Here is a 25,671-nt window from a genome sequence, read left to right as displayed (position 1 = left end):
AGGTCACCCCACATGTTTATGCTCAAAAATGTCTATAGACTCTGGTGAGAACATCCACAGCTTCATTTTCTCCATAATGGTCATTCTTTTCTTTATCATTTGAATATATGCAGAGGTGCATATTAGTGCAGTTGGAAGCACAGTTACATGGCAGCAAGAAGGCCCTGGGTTTGAAGCCTGGGGTTTTTCTGCTTGGAGTTTGCATGTTGTCCCTAATTAAACTGGAAGCATGGATTCTCCAGCTTCCTCCCACACCACCACTCTGTAAGAGGTTACAGATAATGGATGTAACCTGTTGTCTGTTACAATGGACAATGGGTTGCAATTGTCCATTACAATTCGTCATCCTAATAGCATAATTGCCTAATTCCTGTTTTTTAAAATGGGACTTAGGCAATTGTGTTATTAGGCTGATAGATTGTAAACCACTTGGCATCACAGTGAGTGTTGCCAGTGAATTTTTGGCATCATTCACTGTGATGTCAAAAAATTACATATCCCTTCTTTCTCAACTTTCTAGCAGAAACCAACCACTCTAGCAAAATCCTCAGATTTATTTAAAGACAACAAGTTATCATACTTCCATCAGATCATTTTAATCAAATCATCACTTTTCTTTCATTTGTTTCAAAGAAAAGACCATCTTTAATCATATTTATCTGGAGGAGTAAGAAATTTTGTCTCTTCTAAAGCACAACCCATATTTTCGCATTTTTTAAACTTCCTTCACTGTGCGATATTATAGTTAATGCATTTTTTTATATGCTTCTCCTTTTTGATACCATTTACAATAACACCGTTTTGATGCTTTGAAACGTGTTTACAAACTATAGTTTTAACTTACGGTAAGGATTAAAATAATCAAATGCAAACAATATCTTTTCCAAACATTTTATCTGTTTCTCATTTTTGTCAGACTCACTGTAATTGATAGCAGGTGTTAACTCACGAAGACTGACTCCTGAAATTGAATCAAATGCTCAGTTGAGTATTTACTTTATAGTGTGGAACAAGGTTAGCTCAGCTTTTCCATTTTCCATTCTTATATTTTTTTTCCCCCCTTTATAATTGTACAGGATACGTGTTGCAGTATATGTGGAAAAAATGTAATGGTTGATCAAAGTCTCATTTTTTTACATCTCAAAACTCTAGTATATTTGCATTTTAAGAGCCACTGTGATTCAAAGACTCTTTTTCTACATTCTGAATTAAATATTGTTCTTTGGATTGGAAGACGGAGCTGAGATAATGTACAAATGACATACAGTATGCCTGTAACTTACATTTTTATAGCCAATTTTATCTCAAGCAAGTGAAATTTCTCAGTGCTTAACTACCTCCTCTGACTCAAACAGTAGAGTGCTTAAACAGCATGTGTAATTATACTACTTCGTCCTGCTGTTATGTTTGTTTGATGGCGTTTGTGCAGTACAGTTGTTTTCCCCCTCCTCTCCCTGTCAAGCACTGCCCCTCTTGTGTATAGTGTTCATTGTATTAAATTTAACCAACAGCCTGTTGCCTGCAATAAAATGTATTTTTCAAAAGTTGATGTACAAATAAGGCTACATGACTTTCTTCTGTTTTCTTTCTTTTTTTTTATCAAATAACCACAGAGCAAGTCTGGGAAAAAACAAAAAACGTCCAGTCAGTCAGAATCTGACTGCTTGCAATTTGTTGCGATGGTGTAGTTCTTCATTACCAATGAGCTCTGGAACATTCACTCAACAAGCTGCAATCAGGAACCCCACACAATCGATGTAATGAAGTCTGATTTGCTCCCCAGTTCATTTATTTCAATTAGCTTTGTTTCAGTCCTCAAGAGGAAAGGCGGTGAGAAGACAGATGTAAGGGACGTATTTGAAGATGAATAGTGAGAACAAACAGCCATGTCTGTAATGAAATGACTGAAGATAAGAAATGCTTTTGTGGCTTTGTCAGTGAAGATGGAAAGAGCTTTTAAGACTAGAGATCCTCATTTGAAGCTGACAAAAACACTTTGTCAGACTCTTGCTGGTGCACAACACATGCATGCTTACGTGCACACAAGCACAGGCTTTGCTCTCTTGCCCCAAATCCTGACACAAGTCAAGGCTTTCATGTCCTTTAAGGACCATTGTTCAAGGTTAGAATCAATGTCAAAGTAAAGGTTACCATGTTTTCTTTCTTGTTTTCACTCTCTTTGACTAAATTGAATTTAACTAGACTAAGCTCTTGGCCAGGAAAGGTCATCTGTTTCCACCACCTATGAATAATAATAGCAGAAGCACAGAATGATTGACAGTATGGTATTTCAACAATGCAATGGCCTTTTTTCTCATTCAGAAATATTGCTCCACCATTCCTGTGACATTGTGAATCAAAAGTTATACAAATCAAAAGTTTACATATATATATTGTGTAGGAAATTCTTGGCCCCGATCTATGCAGTGATATGTTCTAAAATTATTTCAGAGAGCTGTAAAACTGTAATGAATTTACAATTAAGCTTTGCATTTCAAACACGTGCAGCCTGTGAAGTAAGAGGAGCCCTTCATCTCTGATCTGACGGTTCATTTCCGTAAAAGCTTTGAGGGGCATTGTGAAATTGCTCTAACATGAGTAAATAAGCTTTTTGGACAAACACTTACTAGATACACAACATAGAGACAGAAAACTTTGGATGAATAAAGCTATCAATTATTGCTCAATCTGTCCTAAAACAAGTGAAAGTGTTGTAGTAGTTCATTTATTAGTATTATTTTTGTTGTTGGTTCTATTCAAAGTTGTTACTAAAAAAATATATTTGCCCCCTTTCAGATCAGTTTCAGATTAAACATATTCCAATATCAGACAATGCTGAAGAAATACCAAGTGAAGTTTCGAAAATATGTTTTATTTATTAAGGGGAGCAATATCCAAGCATCTGACCATAGGTGAGAAAGTAATCACTTGTTCGATCATAAAGTAATTGCCAATGACCAAATTTTTTCTGGTTCAGTTTCTTCAGCCCAGCCACATCCAGCAATCATTAATCAAAGAATTAAGTAGAACCTGTTTGACATAATGAAGTAGGCTAAAATATCACATTATGCCCAAATGTAAAGCAATTCCAAAAAAGAGAGAAATTATTTCTATACATCGGACTTTTGATTCCAGCTGATCACTGATATCTCTTATCCATAAATGGAGGAAAACGGAGCAGTTGCTCAAACCTTATGGTAACCATAAGGTTTGAGCCCTGTCAATTAGGCTTGCGCATGTGCTGCTGAATGTGCTAAGAGAGAAACGAAAAAACAACTTACCATTACAGGAAAACTGTTTATCTACTATAATCTGTAACCCAAGATAAGAATCTTCCACGCAATATAGATGAAGAACCTTTCTCTCTCTCTCTCTCTTTTTTTTTTTTTTTTACATCTAGCCGGCTAACAGAATTGTTTTGCCTTGTTTGTGTTGTACTCTACTGTGAATGCAATGAGTCTGGCTGGCTTAGTACTTAATGAAAATATGAAAGCTTACTTTTGTATTATGTGTTGTTTCCAGCTTACTGTCAGGTGCTTTTCTACATTAAAGACACAAGTTAAACACCCATCATAAAACATGCTAAAACAAAAGTCAATTTACTGCAAAGCACTATAATCACTAGCATCTTCCAGGAACTGCACATACATTCAGTACACTATGTCAAGAAAATCCGAGATCATCCCACTTCCCCATGCTGGAGATTTTAGTTTAACAGTAAAAATAAATAAAGTTATCTTTAAAATTAATTACTCAAGTAAAATCTAGACCCAACATTAGACTTAAATGTCAATAAAATCAATTTGGTTGTGTGTGTTGTTTCTGTCTCCTGCAAACTTTGCTTTAATTCTACTTTTTTCTATCTAATCATAAGAAATCATAGTCAAGACAAAGAGAGTCATGAAACAGGAAAAGCAGTTTCCTGGAAAAAGAGGAAGTAAGTTTCCAGCCTGCAGTTTTATAAAAATAGTTCAGACTATTACTTATCTCAAAGCATGAAAGTTTTAAAGAAAGATATCAAATAATAAGAATCATGGATTATTCTTGGTTTCTTTACAAAAAACATTTGTAATAACTCACATTAAGATTATAATAAGAGTAACTGATAAATTATGGTTATCATAACATTATAAATGAATGATAAATCAGAGAAGTAAAAGAAGTTATAAATGTGATTTTTACTCTGAACTTGAAATGTTATAAATGTGATTTTTACTCTGAACTTGAAATGGTGTCAAAGGTGTAACTGCAATTAAAGATCACTGATGTGTTGGAGGTAGATTGTAGGTGAAAGGTTAAGGGAGAAAGAGGAACTAACAGGAGAGCAGAGATGGTCAACACCTTATTTGGAAACAGGTTGTTGAGCAAAAGTGGGGTGTGGGTGCGACTTTAGCAACTCTCAAAAAGTAAGAGTGAGTTTGGAGGATGCAGTTGCTCCTTTTCTCGGAAAAGGAGTCGTGTCCTACGTGCCTGGGTCAAAGTGACCCAGGTCACAAGTGTCACAGGTGCATTATTTCGCAACCTTCAACAGTAACCAGGGCGAAGGCCTGAGCTAAGAGTTGGGGCCTGGTTGCGCAGTCATGAGGATGTGCTTACAGATGTTCTTTTTCTATAAAAATGCCTAGGAGACTGCTACAGCTTTGTGTGTTGATTAATAGTGATTGCTTAATGTGTAATCTCTGTATTTTAGTATGTTTTCTGTAACGATGAACCAAAATCAAATAATCTAATGTAATGAATTGATGTTTTATATAAAACAAACTTTATTGATTAAAGTTAATTATATGGATAAGAGTATAGAATCAAAGAAAGAGAAGGAAGGCTGAGGTGGGTGCAAACTGCAAATGTCAGAACATGAGAGTGGGTTTAGTTGTGCAACTGCCAGGTCACAAGTATGCCTGCCACTTGAGAAAGTTTCCAATAGTCGCAGGTGTCAAAAGCACGTTATCTCGCAACAGGGTCAATATGACCCAAGTCACGAATGTCACCAGAGTGGTGTGCAATCTACCACAACGGTTGGGGCCTGAGTGTAGAGGCGGGCAAACGCAAGCAGCACCCCTGCTCTCTCTCTCTCTATCTGGGGTACATGCCCACAAGTGCAGAAACGATAAAATGTGAGACCGAGGTGATACGATGTTCTTCTGCCGCGCTTGAGACTCTACACAAGTGTGGTAAGAAGACCAGCAGAGGACTACGCCCTGGAACCAAGAAAAGCGCCTCACAAGGAGGACAACGGAGCTCCTCACGCCGGACCAAAGGGCGAGATCCACCGACCCAATCTCTTGGTTCCTCATTGGATTTCCAAACTCTGCACTCTACCCAACGATCTCAAAACCACATCGCAACAGACTTGGGGAACTGATCAAAAGTCAAAGTATCGACTAAGGGCTGTTCGGCTGGATGAAGCAGACAGTTCATTTTGTTTCGGTTCCAAAGAGGATTTATGATTCAAAGTCAAAGACTCTGACCAAGGACTACAAGGACTCCTGTTGCCAAGATCCGATACCATCGATGGGTATGAGTTGTGCCACACCCCAAAGCCTTATTTGATAGATAGATGACAGTGTAGGGAGGTTGTTAGGTAAAGGTTGAATTGATCTAAACTATATTGATTTTCTTTGTATGGTAATCACAAGTAAATTCTGTATGCCTGTCATTTTCCCTGCTAAAGCTTGCTTAATAAATTCATATATTTTAAAAATTCTGATTAGGTTGTGGACATTGAAATTAATTGAGTCATTTGAATTAAAGTGCTTCTATTTATAGTAAAATCAGTATTCATGATTCTAGTAATGTGGTGGCTTCAGACTTTCCTTTGGTGAGAGAAAAATAATGACCCTGTGATTATCTTAGTCTTAGTCACTAAAAATTATCTAGCCGTTACCAAGTGCACGTTACAATTTTAGAAAGGGAACTACCGTTAACAGAAGTGGTTATTGGAACTATGCGGCTGTGAGGGCTACTCGGTTGATTGTTCCTTAACTGGGAAGGGTCATAACTTCTGGATAAGGAGGTAGTCAGAGCTAGACGAATCCCTTTCGCCACCAGTTTAAATAGATTATCTCTTATAGATCTTGTTCAGGGTAAGACCCAGGTCTTAGAGATTCTCCGGACCTGTTAGACAGAGAACTGGTTCAGTAGTCAGCCCGAGGAGTTGTGAGGAGAGGGCGGGGCTGGCTATTGCGCAGTAACAAACAACTAACAGTCATCAGTCCTATATTTAATACAAGCCATGCTTGGCAAGTGATAACATTTAGGATGAGGTGGAAATACTTGAAAGGCACTTTCTCCAAAAGCAATTTGTGTTTGAGAAATGAACATGTCATGGACATAAATAATTGTCTGTCTGACCGAAGATTACAACTCCTAGGGATCAAGAATAAACAAAAATAAATATTCAAGACGCCTAATATGGCCTTGTAAAAATAAATGTACCAATGTTCCCATTTACAACTGTGGAAAGAAGGCCAAGCAGAAACAGTGATGCATACCAAACACAAGACAGAGATACAAATCTTACTGCTGCATAATACATCGAGTCTAACATTTTCACAGAACATAAACTTACATACACATCTGAAATGTGTCCAGAGTCAAGTATTGATTAAAATGTTGCTCATATAAATCAGACTCTAACTCACCAGGACCAGAAGTTTTGTTGTTGTTAATCTGTTTTAGCAGATTATGTAGCTCATCTGTACTGACAAGAACACAATCTAGAGCAAAAGATACACTGTGTATAGTCAATGACTTGTTGACTTAATGCTTTTTGTCTTTTAAGATTTTAAGAAGATATAAAGTACACAAAGTGCTGTTTTAAGTTTTATAATCACACAGTAATAATGCATTTAGTAATATATTGTCAATTGGACCTGAAAATATGCATCAAAAATGCATTTTGTACCAACATTCCAACATAATGTTGGTGTTATTGTCAGAGGCTGCTGCTTTGTTTCTGTAAGATCTGGAATACTTGTCATAGTTGATAAGAGCAAAAAATTCCCTCTACCAAAAACCTGAAGGAAAATGCTTGGAAATCTGTCTGTGACTTCAAGTTTGAGCAAGTTTAACTCTGAATTGCTCAGAAAAACAAAATAAAAGGATTTGGGAGAGCTTAGTCTACATCTGGACTCTGGACATAAATTTGATTTGGATGCTATGGTTACACTGCATATTTCCTTCACTATAAAACTCCTAATAGAATAAAAATATATTTTTATGGAACAATTGAGAAAAAAATTACAAGATAAATGCTGAATAGACAAGCACTTTCCTAATAATAACTCCCCCTGAAAGTGTAATGAGATTATGATTCATTTCTAAAGAATAGACTGGGGAGTGTTTAATGAATAAATTATTACACAAAAATTTGTTCAATGTTTGATTGCTGTGTAACAGTTATATAACTGATACACAGTAATGCAGCCCAATCTGTTAATAAGTGTTTCATTAGCAACTCTGAATCAAACGGTGATAGTAAACTAATTATTAATCACACATCAAGGACTGTAGTGTTTTTTGTTTTTTTTTTTTATAAAAAAGTTACCTAACATAACTTGAATCCCTTCTGATTGCAGTGGAAATACTGTGAAAAGTAAAAGTCAAATGAGCCTTAAAAAATGACAATGTAACTATTTTTCAGGCTTTTGCCTTCAATTCAAACTTCTAAAATCCTTTAGTACTTTTTATTGTAGTTAATTTTGTGTTTGTCTCTGTTTTAGGTTGCAGCCAGTGAGTAAAGTCATAGCAGTTCACATGATGAAAGGATTTATTTCGATTCCATTATTTGTAACCACTTAGGCCTGATTTAATTCTCGAGGCAATAAATATTAAGTAGTAACTGTAAATGCTCTAAATGTATCACAACAGACTGTCTAGTTAGGGCCATTATTTGTCATTTTAGAAAGCATATCTCTTTAGCCTCTTTATTTTTGAGGTAATCTGACAGTCGCATTAAATTTGGAGGTCTTTCGCTTCACTCTGTAGAAAGATGGCCACCTCTGCTCTCTGTTCACGTCAGCATACATATGAACTCTGTTCCACTACGTAAATGACCAAAATATCGCTAACAGCTCACTATGTAATATTAAGCAGCAAGGGAATTTTACTACATAACTTATACTGCTTATGTACCATTTTGGGAATTTATTTGTTCAGAAATGTTTGATTTGGGAAGGTGAACAAATACTTTTGGCAGCACGGTATGCCTCACAGGTGGGCAACATTTTAGATGTTACCTCATTTTATAAATTGATATTATTGTGTTGATTATCTCCTGGGGAGGTGGTTTAGCTATTATTTTAGCTGTGTTGGACTATGGATCTAAAACACAGACAGAATACCAGCTCTTAAGGACTGGAAGAATGGAGTTGCCCACCCCATGCTGACACACTCTCACCACTGAGACAAAGTTTTGAATAGATTGCTGTTACTTTTCAATTACATTTAATTTAATTTGACCACAAATTAGTTTTGTGATTAAATGCAACCAAGCATTGAATTCTTCACCCCTGTAAAGCAGTCTTTTTTTAATGCATTCTGGATAACTAGTGAACATCTTGTATGGAGTAACATTTCACTTGTATCTATTTTATCACACGCTTACCTTAACATGCTGATGTGCAAGCATTATATGTCACACTCACAATATTCTGTCACCTTCCCTTTCTTACTATTTCTTACTATAAGTGAGAGGCATACGTTTGAGCAAAGCGTTCAACCAGCTCTGCTCTGCTGTTCAGTGTCCCATTAATGATTCGAACAGAGCTGTGAGTCTATAGTTGGCACTGATGAGCTACTTTCAGGCCCAGGAGTACATTAGTGCAACCCAGAGGCAGCAAGATCCATAGTTGCTGTGTACTGGACTGACAGTTGATTGGAAGATTTTGTCTCTCATTCCATCTTTTTTCTCCCTTCTTTCCATCACTCCCTCCAGCTCTCTCCCTCTCTTTCTCTTTCACTCATATGCTCCTAACTCTCTCTCTCTCTTTTTACTGTAGTTAAAAATGTTGTTTTATTCCCCTGTACTTTTTCTGTTCTCGTCTTGTTTCTCAGCTCTTCTGTTTCTGTGACACCGACTTCACCCAAGCTGCACATGTCACAAAGTCACATTGAGATATAAACAAATTAAACAGATGTTCAGATTAATTAGAGACACTCAGCAGGAATTGTTATATTTTAGCGAGAACAGCGTCATTCCCTGGGTCTCAACATGTCCACCCAATTCCAAATCTTCTGCCACAGCTTGATAACTACAGACATTATTTTCCAAGCCACTGATGTGTGCATAAGAGTGCATGCTGTTCACATGCTTACATCTTGCAGTGTGCAAGAGGTGATGAATAACTTGGATCTTCTTTAACATGAGCTAAAAACGTCCAATGTTGGATACACGTGTTTGTGTGGTGATGGGAAATTGTGAGCAATTGAAGCTGAGCAGAAGTTTTCTTTTATTAGTGTGCATGCAAGCAGAGCTACTGCTAGGTCCCATCCACTACTCCTTTATCTCAGAAAGTGGTTGGGGGGGAATTATTTCCACTGGTGCTGCTCTCATCAGAAACACTTATCAACAAAGCTAGTAAAGTACTAAAAAAACATGGCCTGAAGGCGAGGGAGGAAAAAGAAAATCCCTGGGCATTTGGACAAGCAGCTCATAGTGATATGGAAGCCCAAGGCCCCTGTGTTTCTAGGAGTGTCAGATGATTATCTGCCAGACTGAGAGCCCAGCTTTAAACATGCAGCTTGTTGTGAATGCCCCCTTCACCTACAATACCAGGATGCAATTTGCTGTCTGCTGCAGCTGTTAGCATTCACCTCCATGGCTACTACTACAAACACTACAACTGCCATTCAAAATAATTTTGGATGGCAGCAATTACAAGAGCAAAGAGTCTCCTGCCAGTCAAATGTATCGGTGGTGCCTTTTCTTTGTTTTAACTTCACTGGGGTAAGAAACATGAAGAATCAAGAAACATACAAATAGAGTCACACTCATTCGCCAGTGTTAAACTGTTATGAATGATGGAGTCTGTGATAACCTGCCACGGTATCTCTTCATGAACAGGCTCAGCCCAGATCAGGAAAGCAGGGAGCAGATCTGTATTCAGCTGTGTGGTTTGGTGTGATTTGTTAGGGAGTGAGAACGCCAGTGAGAGAAAGCGCTGTAGCTGCATGACCCCATCACTCAATAGAAATGATTTTTTCCCATAAATCAGACAAGGCAGAGAGGGAAAGAGAGCAAGCAAAAGACAGAGACTGAGTGATTCAGCTCTGGGATTACACTGGCTCAGACTTCAGCTGAAAAGGGAGGGAAACTAATCGTTTCCATTCACATCAATGAGTCTGGCTACTCCCGCCTGTATTCCTGAATGCGTTGAAATACCCATATTCTCTCCACCGCTCACTCTGTCGTTCTCTTTTTCCATCATTCTCCCTCCCCTTTCACCCGTACATTTTTTCACTCTGTCTCCTGTTCTTTCTGAATGATCTAAGCACACTGTCATGTATTAGTGATAAAATTGATATGGTATGTACTCTGTAACGGAAAATTGGAAGTGACAACATTTCATGGGCACCTGGACGTTTTCATAAATCCTCCTAAGCAGAAGTGAGCTGCATAAACAAATTGGTTTGCCTGAGGTGTAAATGTGTTCACATTAATACAGAGGAGATTCAAAACAATATATTTTCTGCCCGTTCTAGAAGTTCTCAGTCACATCATTTAAGCTTTTATAGAAAACAAAAATTAAATTGGTACAATTTTCAGGTGGCTGAACCAGTCACATCCATTTGTTCAAACAATTGCATGCAATTGTATACAATAACTGAGGAAGGGAATTTTCTGCAAATGAACTCGAGAACGAATAACTTGATTTTGGAGACATGTCCTCTTGGTTGATGAAACTAAAACAGAATTGTTTAGCTTTAGTAACCATAGTTACATTTAGAGGAAAACAAGGAGAAACCAGTAAAATGTCAAACGATGACATTTTACAGGTTTTGACAGATTTATTTTAGCTTCTTACTAACTGCTTTTCAGTTCTATAAATTTGTTTTCTAAACAATTTTTGGGTGAAAATCACTGAATGTACACACTGCATGTTCAAACCCATTAGAAAAGTGTCTCACCTGTGGTGGTGAGGTCACACACACTGACTTATTCAGGCAGTTGATGCCAATATGCAGGTTCAATTACAAATGTACAAAACACACAAATGCTGCACTGTCTGTCTAAGATATTTAATGAATGTGTGACATATCTAGTCTTTCAGATCAGCCATAAATGTGTTGTGGTGTTGGACAGGTGAGGCAGAAAGTACTGTGCTACACTGATAGAGGGCAGCGCTGAGCTCCACAGGCACAAAGGGCAACAGGTGCTGTTCTTCTACATATTGAAAAGACTCACAGCATGTTATTGGAATTGGAGAACCATTCTCTTCCATGGCTATCCTCTCCACTGAAGATGCCAGTTTCAGACAACATGTCTCCAAAAATTGAGATTTTTTTTTCCAATTTATTGAAAAAAAGAGAGATCAGCCCAAAAACCACAACAATCTTTAAATAAATAAACTTGACCTTGTATGAAGTTTTATTTTAATTTTCTTTCTACCGTGTTGTTGAACACAATGAAACTGATTAAACCAGATTAATAGCTTTTAAATGTTTCAATTAAAATCACAACTGAAATATAAACTTGTAGTTTAAGTTTTGTATAGTTGTACATCCAACTCCAGAGGACTCAGTGCCTCCTCTGTCATGAACTTCATATCACTTTTAATTATCAGACCTGGTGGTTGCTTTGAATCCACCTGTAGACTGAGTCATTTTTACGAAATTAATCAATCAATCAAATTTTCTTTGTATAGCACATTTCAGCAGCAAGGCATTTCAAAGTGCTTTAATTTACATGCTTCGTATAACTATAGTCTTTTTTCTGGGGTACCAGAACAGGTCTTTCACTATAACAGTTTTGCTCACTCTCGTTTAAATATCCAGAAGCACACCAAACCAGGGTTTAATCAGAGAAACAGTCTTTTAAAATTCTGGGTATTATTATTAATAATAATATTGCCGTGCGTAATTTTAGCCGTTATCAGTGTGAATAATTTATTCCTCACCAAAAACATTTAAAAGAGCTTGCTGAAATTGTTATTAAATATCTGTATGTCCAGATATTTCAGAAAATGTCACAGGCAGCCTTATGATGTTCTATATTTTTCTACCTTACTGTATGAAAGTTTAAGGGGTCTGAATTAATTTGCACAAGAATAAATCATTTTTTTAATAAATCCAGCAGGCTTGTATTAGGAGAATGAAACAGAAGCAAGGTTATGACATTTTGAGGTGCTCTTGTGTTTGTTTCATATTCAAAACCTATTTAACACACAGCAGTAAAAAGTGAGGTGTTCAAGCATACCTGCTGTTCTTCCTCCATTTCCTCCAGAACACATCAAATAGTCATTTCTGCTAAAGCTCCATCTGTGTGCCTTTTTCAGCACCAGATGAAAGAGCAGAGGGATTCTGATTGAATACTTCGCTACCCGAACAAACCTGCCGTGCTCAAAACACGATAGTTCTATTTCAATTCAATCAAAGATCCAGCCTCCGTTGATCCGCAATATTTTTAACATCATTACATGCAAGTAGTCACGTGTAGAATGAACATGGATAGAATAAAGGGAGCATATAGGGGTGTGTATGTTTCTATGCTACAGCACTAATGAGTGGTGGAGCTTCAGGTGTCTGTGCTCTGAGAGGAGGTGAGTGACAGGACTCATGAATAGTGATGGTCGACAGCTGCTCATTAACCAAGAGACTGTCTGTCAGCCAGCAGACTCCAATGCCAGCCCTTCCCGTATGTTTTCACACACAGATATGAAAATATACACACGTAAACACACGCTCATGCAGATTTTCACACACATACACATGCACACACAGAGACTTCATATCCCCTTCATCTGGGCCCCCTGTGGCTGCAGTCGAGAGAATACCAATCATGCCTTTTCCCCAGACAGCCTGAGTGCAGCATGTCTTCTTACCTGTGAGCTCACACCACTCCCACTGGGGCGAGCGCCACACTGAATATGGAAACAGCTATTTCACGTAGCTATTGCACAGGGCTCAGAGAGCAACACAAGGTCGAGGTGAAGAAGTACCTGTAAAGAAAATGATATTCACTATTGAAGCGGGGGTGCATTCAGAGAGGGATTACGATACAAGAGTGGCAATTAATAAAAGGCTGATTTAAAGAATTTTCTGTTTGTATCTTAAGGTGCTTTCAGCATATTAGAGAAAACAAACATTCTTTATATTTCGGCTAAGTCATAGCTTCACCTCATTGTGTACTTTGACATTTTATTATTTCTTAATAGTAAATAGTAATAATCAGAACTCTTGTGAAGTAGGTGACATGAACACTGACATAGTTACTTTTTGTGAGCTCCTCAAAGTCCTAAAGGTCCCAGAATCTTTCTATTACAATATTTTGCAGATGTATTCGCACCCTATAAACTTTGCCATGTTTTATAAACAAAAAAGTTTCAGGTGTTTTACGTCTTATTCTCCACAACTTTACATTTGACCTAGTGGGCTGAACACAAAGGAGGCTATGCATTTGCTTTTTGCTATTTGGAAAAAAAGAGAAAGTTTTCTATGTCAGTTTTATGTATATGTTTCAAACAAAGTTTTGTTTATTCCACAGTCATATGTCAAACTCTCTGTTAATGAAATAACTAAATTAAATAATTTGACATAAAACAACATTTTTAGCCATTAACATTGCCTCAAACTTGATTTGACAGCAAAAGCTTTGGTAATACTTTCATGAAAGCAAAGCAAATATTTTTATTTAGAAGCCAGGCATGGCTTGACTACATTTTTATGCAAGGTAAACTTGGCATGGGAGTCCTTGAATATGAACTGGGTGATGTGATCCAGACCAGGAGCAGGTGGGAAGAGGTTTGCAATTTGTGATTCTTGGCAAAGGAAGAACAAAGTAATTTGTAACTAATAACTAAACAAAAACCACAGAGAACGTTTCACTGACTGCTGGGTTATGCACTAAGAATGTAGGAGCGGACGGATGCAGGGGCCAGGTATTTATGGAGAGGGAGAGTAATGAGTTGCAGCTGTGGCCTGAATTCGCATAACAAAGCAACACTTTAGTTATTAAAGACACGCCACGAAAGAAAAAGAGGTGAAGAGGAGAGAAGGCAGCTTTAGAAGATAAACCCCGTGGTTTAATCCTGTGATGGAATCTACTTTTGCTTCAAATCAATTACAAGAGAAAGGCATGCACCGTGTAATTGCAGCCTCATTTGATCTCAAATAAGCCATGCTGTCCTAAACAACGGGAAGAAAAGAGCACAGAGGAGCTGAAAACACCTTCATTACGCCAAACACACACTCCAGTACACCTTTTCCCCCTCTCACAAACACTCATCTGCATACTTCTGTAAAAGGAATTTGCCCTCTCACCGTGGGTCTGTTTTTTTTTTTTGCGTCTGCCTTGTTTGTGCCTTCAGTCGTCTTCAACACACAGCACACAAATGCTTGCCTTCATTCTTTCTGCCTATTTTGCGACTAGCCAGGGATTGATTCTAGTCACACTGGAGTGGGGTGAAATGAGCAGTCACTCTGAATAGGCTAAGGAGTCAAATAATACAGATATGAATGTCGGAGGAATAATTGAAGAAAGTGTTTTATATGTAAAAGAAAGAGGGAGATAGAGTGGAATTGAATCTTGGGGAAAATGAGGAGCAGTCTGGGTCTCAAGGGACAGACTTATAATAACTCCAACATTTTTGGTGGAAAATAGATAATAATTGGAGTGGTCACTGGGTTCCACTGAGCCCAATCCTATTTGGTTTCTCTATTTTTTTGGCTTTCATCCATTCACTAATATTGTTAGCTTCATTTTAGCATAACCCAGTCTTCTATCAATATATGTCAGAGCTTTTTTCCCTCTTTTTGAATCGTTATCCATTGTCTCTTTCATCCCCTCCCCAGATTTTCTCTATGTACTTACTTTCTCTTATCTGGCCTTCCACAATCCCTCAATCTCTTCCACAGCCTGCAGGCATAAAACTACATCAGTGGAATTTCATCAGATATTCCAGGCACATCTGGACACCACCAAACGGCATAAATTGAGAATATTTTTTTTTAGAAGTGTTCGGCCAGGCTTCCTCAGCCTTTTTAAACAGACCAGAAATGGCTCAACAGAGAGTTTTAGCTCCATTTTCTTGCTAATTCTAGTTCTTTTTTTAAGCTTCTTTCTCCAAAAGATTTATTATTTTTTGTTTTCTTAGCTTTTACCTGGAGCTAAACTGAAAAACCTAAGCTACGAGCTCTCACAGCCTGAGCAGAAAGTGACTCTTCACATAGCCATCACCTTGTCAATACACAGCAAAGTTTGGACATTTTTGGTTTGATCCACTCACCCTATCCTCTGTTTTTTCATGTTTTACTTTGGCCACCTTGTTGGCATGACAACAACATGTCTCTATGGCAACGGACTAACCAGAAAATAGATTTTTTCTTTCTTTTTTTGTTTGATATGTAGTGTTTTTTATATTGAGTGTGTTGCAAAACCATGTAGTATAGAAGCTAATGCACAATCTTCTCATAGACAGAAAGGCTTAAAAACCTTCAACGCGAGGAATAACCTACAAAACATTTTCTCACAAGCAAATTGTTAAAGTTTCAAGCTGCTTTCTGCGTACCGTGACACTGAATGAAGCTAAACAAGAAATAAAGCAGAGCTCAACAAAATCTGAACATGTTTCATTGCCCTTTATTTGGATTCCAATTAGTTGCGTGATCACAAAGTAAAATTACTTCCAACAAATAAAGTCAGGGTTGTATAGAAATGAAAATCATTACAAAATCAATTGACACAGTTCATAGTGACCCAGGAGGTTTCTGAAGCTTCCCATAAACATTTGTCTCCCTGTGTGTGGCCACGAACCAGCAGGCAGCGTAAATAAATTTCCTCACTCTGGCTCCGTCCTTGCACTTCCTCTCCCCCCTGCCTCATTCGAGATGACTGGTCCTGTGTCTCCCTCTCTTGCTCCAGGTCCCCTGTTATTGATTGGGAGCCCGCTGGAGGGTGCAGGGATAAGATAAATAAGGAGTCAGTGGCCGAGAACAGCTCTCTCACTCAGCATACCATGAAGGAGGGGGATAATCATCTGCCAGTCCCGCGGGAGAGGCCATGTATCTCTCAAGCCACTTTCAAATAAATCCCCTCACCCATCACCTTCACAACAAGGACTCAACACTTACAGAGCTGCAAAATCAGATTTAATTAACATTTTTAATGGATTCATTAGAAAAAAACTGCAGTACTGTTACCCATTTCTTTGATAGTGGAAAGAAAACATGCACATAAACAAATATTAAAAAACAGCTCTAGTGGGGGTTTGATTCTCTGCTGCAAAGCATGAAGGATTGGCACATTAAAAGCCTGTTTTTACTGAAAATTTTCTCAGTGTACAAAACACAAGGTTCTCTTATTCAAAGCATAACGCTCCACTTGTCACTAGACCTCTATCAATCAAGCCATGATATCTTAAAGGCTGTCACACATCACTATGTGCAGCATATCTACCTCCTTCTGCACAACACACACACCAGTGCGTACGGAGCCATCTGACGTGCAGAAAACAAGCGCACACAGTGGTGGAAAATAACTGTTGGTATCTCTTGCAGCACTGGGAGCAGTGGCGTGAGGCTTCCCCTCAGATTTTGAAAGCTCTGTCTGTATCAGGAACAGCAAACTGAAAAAGCAATTTGCTTTGTCACACAGAGACATGCTTGACTACGCTGAATAATTGCGCTGCAGCTCTGGAAAGAGCTGTTTTCCTTTTATTTAATGAAGGTCTTCAGGGGAAGGCGCACCAGTACATGTGCTTTGTTTGCTTTGTAAGTGTGTGTGTTTTATCGGTATAGATTGGTATAATATGCAATCTGCAGTATGCTTGGACCTTTGTCCATAGTTGTCGAGATCTATAACTTTGCCTTTAAGATACAAGCAAATCAGACACCAAGTAGACACTCACAGCTTCGTTTCTATCTGATCCTTTTTATGCAAGTGTCCCATCTCCCAAACAGCTCCACTAGGATATATTGATTCATCAAATCTGCATGTTGCTCTCAGCTGTAACCAGGTTCAGGCTTAAGGCAGTTGACTGATTCAATAATGCAGAAGGAGAATAGAGAATAAGAACTCCCAGGAACTGCTGAGTCCACACACAGATGCCTGCTGGCCCACCTCTGTGGAGTTTGTGAAAGCCTGGGGGACAAGATCAGACTTTGACAACCACACAGCTAGAAGCCCTGCAAAAGACTTGTGAAAGCATGTCAAGTCCAAGGGGACATACTGCTAGTTTATTGGGAATTATTTACTATTTTTTTTACTATTCCTTCCTCCTCGTCTTTCTTTAACACTGGTAACAGCAGTAATGGAGGTACATTATAAAGAAGTCAGGGGCATTTTATGATTAAAAATGAGGGGGGAAAAAGATAAAGGAGAAAATAGAGAAGAAAGAAAACACTCCACCTGATGACTGTGATCAGGAAAAGGTTCTGAATTGCCTTAATGGCTCTAGCATTTGTTCCATGGTGAAACTGTAATTAAGTCATAAGCGACAGTTTGGAGTCTTTGACTTCATAATGAGCCTGAATATGCGCAGTTCGTGCTCTATGGATAAGCTGCTGTAATCACTTTTATCTGCTTAATTATGTAAAACCATTCTTTTATCCCACTAGTGTCCAGCTTTTTATCTCCGCCTCGCTTCTTTTAGGTGCTGCAAATATAAAACAGTTGGATGGATCCCGCCGTCTAGCAGATATCAGCCCCAGACATGCAGCTTGTTTGCTTGGAAGTGTCAGTTCAAAGGGCTACTGGAAGTAAAATACAGCAAGATGGGAGAGTTAAAGAACACTGTCATGGAAAAGGTGAGACAGCTGTAGCTACTTTAAAAGCAGGCACAGGGCTGTCATCATGCTGAAGAGTTTTTGAGTACTTGTCTTTTAAGCCCCAAACTGGACAGAGGACTTCACAGCTAAAATATGTTGAATGAGACATTCTCTGTTCTTTTCCATTCCAAGTTCATTTCAGATTTCAGGATCATATCTTCCCTGTCACTTATTTCCCAAATTGCAACAGGACTCCAAAGGGACTATGATGGAAGGGAAGATGTGTGCTGGGTGCTGCAGGTTATTTACAAAGGGAGAAAACATATGATTGATATCTCTAATGGAGGCAACCTGATTATACTCTTTTTAGATAGACCTACATCAAAGCTCTGCTACCTCACCAGAACTTGCTGCACCACTGGGTACATGCTGCACACACCAACATGGGCACGCACTCACATCCATTTGCACTCACCCTCTAGAGTGTGGCAGCAGAGAGTGAAATCTAGTGATGCTCAGGAACTTTGCAGCCAAGACAGGCTTCATTGGGAGAGAAAAAAAAAACTGAATGCATGAAAAAACAGGAAGCTGCCACAGTTTCAATGGAGCAGAAAAAAGCAGTAGAGAAAAATGTCAACAACAAATAGCTGCTGGTTTCTGCTGCCGCAGGCAGTGTGGACCTCGGTTCCCTCGTGTTTTTTTCCCCCCTCGCATTATGCATCATCTTTTCAACCAGTTAAGCACTACAAGCGTTACTGAGTAAAACCCAGGGACCATCTCAGCTTTGGTTCATTCTGGGGAAAAATATGACGGAGTGAGACCTGGCAGTGGGAGAAAAATAAAAAATCAAGGGAGGAATGGGCAGATGTGTTTGTGTGCTTTCAATGTAAAAAAATAAAAAAATGGACCTCTTGGCAAACTGTCCTGATTAATTTGGCAACCTTTATTCCCCTCACCCTTCATTTGTTTGTGTTTCTGTAAGTCTGTTGTGGCCAAGATTTATGTTTTGCATTTACCGATGTCTCGCCGATGGATTCTTCTGGAGAATGACAGATGATGTCTGCAGGAATAAAATGAGGCGCAGAACCTGGCAGAGTTTCTTTGAGCAAATGCTGGCTGAACTTGAGCTGTCCTTGTCTTTGTTGCCTTGGTCTTTTGCAGAAGTGCTACCTCGAACAATAGGTGTGAAAAGCCATGCTTAGTTCCATCCTCTGGCAGCCACTGAATGTTTCACGCCTTTCTTTCTTGGCACAGTGAGTGTTTCAATACTCAGCAGAGAAAGCTCTTGACTCTCTGACCCAATGACTGGTTGAGTTTCTGTATCAGAAGACCGTTAATGAGTCTTCTGATACAAAAAGAAAAGACACTGGGTGGTTCTTCTTTTTCTGAAAGATATGAGTCAACTTGGTAAGTTGCCTTTTGCTGCAGATTTGACTAAAAAAAGCATTTCAGAATTTTTGATTTGAAGAAAGAAAATATTGATTTTCTTGAATTTTGGTGAATGGAATCATTTGATTCCATTCACCAAAATTCAAGAAAATCAATTTAGTCTCAATCACAGTAGTCTCAAAAATCTGAGTCTTAAACTGAAGGAAGAAAAGGAGACTTACAACAGGAAATAAGTTTACTCATGATATATTGCATCTAACATATGAACCCTAAAGCTAGGCAAGCCTAATTAAATGATAATCAGAAGCAAATAAAGAGATAAATGGGTACTTGTATACGGCAGAGCACCTTTACCTGAGGATCAGAGTGAAATTGGAGTTTTTTATGTGCAACATTAAAAGCTCCAACTTTTTGAAACCATATCAAGATTTAGCAAAACTTAATTCAAAATAAACGACTTGGAGTGGCCCATTATGTTAAAAGGTTATTGCAATCAAATCTCCAGAATCCATTCAGAGCTCAGAACACAAACTGTCTCACAAAATGGACTCGCGGAGAGCTGACCAATCAGAAGAGGATTTTTATTTTTTTTTTTTAGCAATGTAAGTTTTGCTATATTATCCAATCTTTAAGCTTAAGAAATTTAAAGGTCAGCCAATCAGAGTCCTTCCTCTATCATACCAAAGAGTTACAGATGTAGATTAAGGAAGGAAAATATTATTCAATTTTAACTAACATTTGCCTGCTAAGACTTTCTTTGCACAGCAAATATATTTTAACACATCATCATTTCTCAGAATAAAGATGGCTTCACATCGAGGTCTAATGACAAGATAGACATTCAGCAGTGAACCGAAGGATTAATAATATATTATTCAAATTGAATAGTTGGTAACCTTTAAAGGGTAAATGGAATGAATTTAGATTGTGCTTTTCTAGTTATGCCAACCACTCAACGTGTTTTATAGTTGGGCCACATTCATCCAAACGCACACATTCATTCACTGGTATGCAGATCTGTATGCAATTTGAGATTAGAAGCCTTGCCCAGGGCCATGTTGACATGTGACAGGAGGAAGCTGGAATCCAACCCACAATTTTCAGATTGTGAGAAGACTGCTCTTCCCACTGAGTTCCCACAGGGCGACTCCGACTCGCCAAGGGGTGTTCGTAATTTACCTTTTGTCTCACAAGAGAGTCTAATGTAGCTGCAGGTGGTTTTATGTAAACTAAATGTCACAAAACTGTTTGAAATGTCAGGAAAACATCTTTGTTAAGAGACCATGATTTGAGAAAGATGTTTGCTTTAGCTGAAATATGGGTTAAATTTTTCTAAATGATAAAAACAACAATGTTGTTTGGAGAGGAGAAGGTCAAAAATTGAAGGCTTGCACAACAATGCCACAATGCTAATTGTTTTTCATTTTACAAGCCAAAGACTGAATTCAATATGCCACATGTCTTTCAGGCAAAGTACTATGGACTCAGCGATCTGGATGCTCTCTGGTAGCATATGGTCCTTTGCTTCTATTGTGTAATAACTCTGCAACACTGACATCAATGGTTATATTACAAAGGTCCATAACAGCCATAACCTTAATAATATTAGTTATCTTTATACAGCAACTCGTATACTTCATAAAATCATATTAGGCTGTCAATGTTAAATCTAGATTCTACGTTTTACTGATGCACCTGTACGATTCAGTGCCTATAAACATAACTCAAAAGAAATATCCATCTACACTGTAAAAAGTAATAAGTTCACTTTACTTAAAAAAAGTTAGGAAACCGATTGCCTCAAAATCTTCAAGTAAAGTAGCTAAAAATAACTATGTTTAGACCACTCAGATAAAGGCAGTAAACCTGAGTACCGTTAACTCAAAATCATTAATTGGGTTAACTGTAAAATATTCATTCAGACAACTCATGCAATGGCAGTAAACTTGAGTGCCGTTAACTCAAAATCATTAGTAAAGTTGACTATAAAATGTCAATTATGACTACTTCAAATTGTGAGTTATGCCAATTAAGCAGTACTCATAAAAATAAGTTATGCTTACACATTTAAGAGTTCACATTACTTGCAAAATATCAGGAAACCGATTGCCTTGATATGTTCAAGTAAGATGAACCAAAAGTGTTAAGTTATTGGAACGAAGAGCCAACAGACAGTTTGAATGGAAAAAAATGTTTAATAATTAAACAAGTTTACCTTAAATACAAGGTTCTCAAGTGTGGTTACATACACACTAAACTGGAAACAAAGTTTTCCATAGACTTTTTTAGGGGAAAAAATGACACGACTTTTTTTCTAGGGTAGCCTTCAATCTAATATTGAATCCTTCAAATGGCCCTCAGTCTTTAAAACTTTGAGAATCCCTGCTTAAATGTCTTTGTTGACTGGTGTGAAACAAAAACTCAATTCTCAATACTAGAGCCTAACATTTATCATAACATTGATAAAGTAAATAGTGAAGTAGTGAAGTGAAGTAATGTTTCTTCCTCATTAACATAAAACCATTTAGTAGTCTGCAAGTGCAATGATGCTCTCTCCAACAAAAAAAGAATCAAACAAGAAATAAAAATCACTTTTCCAATAACAATAACAACGTTGATCCATAATGTCACATCACATTCACTCATTGCATCAGAAGATTTTTGAGTGATTGTATTTTTGGTTTTAGGGATTTATGTCCAAGTGACAGAAGCACCCTTTGGATGAAGTCAAAGGTGTATTTCAGTTGTTGAGGGTACTCCAAATTCAGAGAATAAATAAGTCCAAAGAGCAAACACATGGCATGTGGAAGATTCCCAAGATCATTCATGACAAGACTTCCTTCCAAAATGATGGCAGTACTTGAAGACTGGAGGTACAGTGAGTCAGTGGAGGCCTGCCTGTCCTCAGGAATGATGGTCAGGATCCCAATGGGTGTGTGAGAGACGTCTGGGTCTTTGCAGTCCTAACAACAATAGAAGCAACACCACAATTACATATCAACATAACACTTCTTTAGGGTGACCAGACGTCCTCTTTTTCCCGGACATGTCCTACTTTTCAGACCTAAAAAAATGTCCGGGGGGAATTTTGGTCAACTGCCTCAAAACACATTACATAGCTTACAGTGCATTGTGATTACATTGCCACTCCGTTCCACTACTCCATTCCAGGTTTCTTTGTATGGCAAAGAAATCGGCAGCACATGTACACACATGTGCTACCGATTTCTTGTGCTACCGCAGGTTCTACCCCCCCACCCCCCGTTGGCGCATGTGTGTCCGCCGATTCTACCCCCCCGCCAACAAAAAAAGAAGTGTCCTCCTTTTCAGAAACCCAAATCTGGTGACCCTACACTTCTTCATCACGGCTGCTTCTCCTACAGTTTACAGCTGCCCTACCTATGGCAGTCTACTCATCATAAGCCTTCTATAACAGTACAGCGGCTTTTTTAACCCGCCAACATCTTTATCCTTATCCCTTTTCCTTTTTTTGTTTTGCGCCCCGGACAGCTTTTTTGCTCTGCCGCTCCATCTCGTTGCCACTAAATAAACATGATATTTTCGACTAACGTTAGTCCCAGGCATCGCTAAATCATTACACATAAAGTTAACCTCAAAACCTGGACTTACGGATGAATTATATGGCCGAGATAAGGAATATAAGTTTGCTAAAAAACAGTGGGACTTACCGTGACAAAACTTAGCTGCAGCAACCGCCGTATTGTTGACAGTTTGGCGTTTCTTTCAAACACGTCGTCACTCGTCAGTGTCCAATGCGCATGTGCGTTCAACGAGAGCTGCCGAATGATGCCGAGTTTTTTGCTGGTTATGCAGATGCGTTTTGCTCACTCATAACTCCAAGTTCGGGTTACTTGCTGCTGATGAGTTTGATTACTTGCCTCAGTAGAAAGTTGTCTTTGCTAAGTTTAAGTTAGTATAGTCAACAGAGTAAGCTGGAATGAGTTCAGGTCACTTTTCTTTTTGAGTACACTTTACTTTTACATTTTACAGTGTAGAACATTAGATAAAGTTTATTCAGACCATGTTTTGTTCTTCTTCCTGATTAGTTTTTTCTTGAGTGAAATCCTAAAAATGTGGATTTTTTTTTTATAACAGGCCCACCTATAGTAGTTTCCCACCACACAGTTCTGTTTTAGTAGATGCACTGTACATTTCCACAAAGCAGGTGTCAATGGGAAGGCAGCACAAAAAGTCTTTACACAAACAAACCAATACAAACACAAAGAAACGGGCAGTTGTTAGATTAACTGCCCATGTTTGCTGTGCTCTTTAAAATATTTAATCAAAAGCATACTTTTTGATAAGCTCAAGCAGTAGGTGTTATATCATCAGTAATCAATAACATCCATTTTGTCAATGCTTACTAAAAGAGGAAAAGTCAAACATGGAAGGCTATAAAAACACAAAGGAAAGTTCTGGATGGTAAGATTTTATATCCTTTCATATACAGTGTAATTTACTGCAAGGCAGTTTGAGATGGCAGAAACAGAGAAAATGCCTAGGAGAAAACACATTAGCCCTGGGGGTCTATTTTCTCCTTTCTCCAGGCCTTCTCCGACTCACTTATAGGGATGAAAAGAGAAAATTGCTCCTCCTTTGACAAATGGGTCAAGCTTTGTTTGCATTTGTGTTGGAACCATTCCTCCAGCTTGCTCAATGCTGTCTTTTCCAACATTTCACAGAATAAAAGTCAAGAGAAGATAGAAGACATGAAACACAATCAATCGATTAAATGTTATTCATTGAGCATTTTTGATGCAAATAGGTGTAACGCAAAGTTCTTTCCAGAGGTCAAAAACAAAATGATCATTGGAAACACACACTTGAAAAAAAATCTAAACAGATAAAAATACAGATAATACACATAAATATTGACAAAAAAACCAATGAAAAATTAAAAGCAGATGAAAATTATTAAAATAAAAAGATAAAGGAAGAGCAGAGAAGAGACGCCTTGTACTAAAGTGTATTTCTTGAGCATGATTGTTAAATGCATTTGCACTCTGGCCTCCTGCTCATCATCAATTTTACTCATCTTGGCAGCTGTGGGTTTCTTCTGTACTAACCTTTTGTTAACTGTATGAGTAAAAGCAACAATTTGGGTGAAACACTAAAGTACTACAATGCCAGTAAAATAATTTTAATCTAATAATTAGATGGGAGCATTAATCATTTTAATTGTGTTTTTCCATTTTCATGGATAACTACTTCCTTGTTCCACTTCATCTGCTCGCTTCACATCCTCATTGTTTGTTTTCTAGCTGGTGGAAATAAGGGGGTGTACACAGCCACGGGGCAAGAAGAGCACAAAAAGAGAAGGGAAGAAGCACCGTTCTAAATGGTTTTCAAGACAATTTCACGTTTTTAAGCGTTAAATAGCTTGACACTCGGCCAGAAAACAGTTGTGAAATTAGGACAATCTGTTATCTATTATATTAATATAAAGTGTATTCTTTCAAGTTGGGAAGTTCATTAAAATTGTATGTAATAGTCAAACGGGAACAATTTTTAAAAAAATCCCACTGAGGTTAAAAATCTCTTTTGCAAGAGAATCCTTGCCAAGACTTGCAGAAGCACACACGGATTACAAATGCATAAGTGTGAAGCAAAAGGGAAAGGATGGATGCTTTAAATTTATTTTACCAAAAAAAAAAACCCTGAAAAGTGTGGCATGGTTATGCATACATTGCCCTTCATTATGAAAATCTAATGCAACCAGCTGCCTTAAGAAATCGCCTGATTTGAAAAACAGGTCCCATTGAGTCAATTTAATCTCAGTATGAATAAAGATGTTGTGTAAAGGCCTCATTACTTTGTTAGAGAACATTAGAGAGCATAGTGAAGGCAAAGGAACACAGCAGACAAGTCAGGGATACCAAGAGGTTGTGATAGCTTTATATACTCAAAAAGCTGCAGGAACAACCTGTAAAATATTAATGTAACTTGCTCACATAATAAGCTACTTATCAGAGCACCGACTCTTAGTTTAATCTTTAATTATTCTTCACTTAATCAACACAAGGATAATCTTTGTAGTTTTAAGTTGTGGAGAATCTAACTTGGCATATTGTACTTGGAAATGAGTCCTTGCCGAATTAGTTGTATTAATGCAAATGTGAGAGATGCAGTCAGGACGCTTTTGAATTGGTATAATCCATTCTTGAGGTGTATTCCATTTTATGGAGCAAAAAACGTCTATCTATCTAAGTCTCTATCTATCTATGAAAGTGTATCCTTCTTTCTCTTTTCTCTAACTCTCTTGTTTCAGTTGCGCGCGTGCCCTACAAATCTCACCTGCATCAAACACCAGGACTTGTTTGAATCGGCTCCTGGCACATA

The 25,671-nt window shown here is 38.0% G+C and overlaps 1 long non-coding RNA gene across 1 annotated transcript; it reads right to left on the bottom strand.

Annotated features, from left to right (window-relative positions):
• Positions 1-14,494: 14,494 nt before the first annotated feature.
• On the bottom strand, positions 14,495-15,499 carry LOC122821561. The gene is made up of 3 exons (XR_006369038.1): positions 15,444-15,499; positions 15,029-15,073; positions 14,495-14,646 (listed from the first exon to the last, which is right to left on the bottom strand). It is a non-coding gene; the product is annotated as an uncharacterized LOC122821561 (long non-coding RNA).
• Positions 15,500-25,671: the final 10,172 nt, after the last annotated feature.

The sequence above is a fragment of the Gambusia affinis genome, linkage group LG19, assembly GCF_019740435.1.
Source record: "Gambusia affinis linkage group LG19, SWU_Gaff_1.0, whole genome shotgun sequence".
Taxonomy (NCBI): Eukaryota; Metazoa; Chordata; class Actinopteri; order Cyprinodontiformes; family Poeciliidae; genus Gambusia; species Gambusia affinis.
Note: the sequence above shows the minus strand (reverse complement) of the source record. Positions and strands in the feature narration are given on the sequence as shown.